Source organism: Silene latifolia, unplaced genomic scaffold (genome assembly GCF_048544455.1).
Source record: "Silene latifolia isolate original U9 population unplaced genomic scaffold, ASM4854445v1 scaffold_122, whole genome shotgun sequence".
Taxonomy (NCBI): Eukaryota; Viridiplantae; Streptophyta; class Magnoliopsida; order Caryophyllales; family Caryophyllaceae; genus Silene; species Silene latifolia.
In genome coordinates this window covers 1198007-1199466 of record NW_027413128.1, presented here as the reverse complement: position 1 = coordinate 1199466, position 1460 = coordinate 1198007, and the positions used below count along the sequence as shown (strand labels likewise).

General features: G+C 40.5%; 1 non-coding gene across 1 annotated transcript; it reads left to right on the top strand.

Moving 5' to 3' along the window:
- Positions 1-288: 288 nt before the first annotated feature.
- LOC141637606 (small nucleolar RNA R71) lies at positions 289-395 on the top strand. Its single transcript, XR_012541815.1, has one exon. It is a non-coding gene; the product is annotated as a small nucleolar RNA R71 (small nucleolar RNA).
- The last annotated feature ends 1065 nt before the right edge of the window (positions 396-1460 follow it).

Below are 1460 nucleotides of genomic sequence, written 5' to 3'. Positions count from 1 at the left end.
ACTTCTTCAAGTCTAGCCATAGCTTTTTCAAACTTCAAATTGATTGTGTCAATGTGAGCACTAAGTTGAGCACCCAATTGAGTAACGGAGTCCACTTCATGCTTTCCTCCTCTAGTAGCCTTGCGAGGTCTACTATATTGTGAGTTATGGACCGCCATTTCCTCAATTTTGTTCCATGTTTGATTGTCATCAACTTCGGTGAACATTCCATTTGATCCCATGTTGAGAATGTTCCTTGAATCTTCATATAAACCATTCCAAAATTGTTGTACCAAGAACCATTCGCTAAGTCGATGGTGAGGACATGAGCGACAAAATCCCTTGAACCGCTCCCAAGCTTCATACAAAGATTCTTCATCCCTTTGCTTAAAACCCGTAATTTGAGCTCTTAGCATGTTAGTCTTTTCCGGTGGGTAGAATTTTTTGTAGAAAGCTAGAGCCAAATTCTTCCCAGAATCAATTCCGAGAGTGGCCTTATCAAGGCCCTTCAACCATTGCTTCGCGGTGCCAATTAGAGAAAAAGGAAATAAGACCCATCGAATTTGGTCTTGAGTTACACCGGTTTGAGAAATCGCCTCACAATAGTCACAAAAGGTTTCCATATGAGAATGAGGGTCTTCACTAGGCATCCCCCCAAATTGGCTCCTTTCGACTAATTGGATAAAGGCGGATTTGGCAATAAAATTTCCGGTTAGATGTTGTGGTGTGGGAGTACCATTGGGTAGGTTCTCCTCGGTGGGTACGGAATGTGATGAAAACTTAGGCATTGTAGGTTGATTTTGGGTGGTATTTTGTAATGGGTTCTCCTCACCTTCTCTTGCAAAAGGGTTGATGAACTCAATAGTTGGTTGAATATCTACAACCTCACTAATACCTCTCAAATTCCTCCTAGCAAATCTCCTATTGGTTGTCAAGGTTCTTTCAATTTCTCGATCAAAAGGTAACAAGTCACCTTGTGATCTTCTAGACATGCAAAATATCAAACAACTCGAAAACAATTAGAACAAACCTTGAGGAGTTTTACTTCCCCAAGGCAAAGAAAGACACAACTAATAACAATGTAAGAAAATCTAAGTCAAGCTAACACCGTCCCCGGCAACGGCGCCATTTTTGATCGGTCCGTTTCGTGTTCACAATTAAAGGTGTGGTCGTTGGGTCACGTCCGAATCAAAACACAATTTATAGCTTCACAAACAACTCTACAATTAGTAAAGAGGCAAGTAAAGGTCGGATCCCAAGGGACGGGAATTGAGATGAGATTTCTATTCAAACTAGTGGTGTCTTAGGGGTGTCACAAATTGGGTTGATGTAGAAGGTCACTAACTAAAATAGCAATGTAAATAAACAAGCAAGATGAATTAAAAGGGTTGTAAACAATTGATAAAAAGCACTAGGGTGTCATGGGGTCATAGGGGAATCATGGGAATTGATCATACAAACATGTTCTCAAATTATAAGCA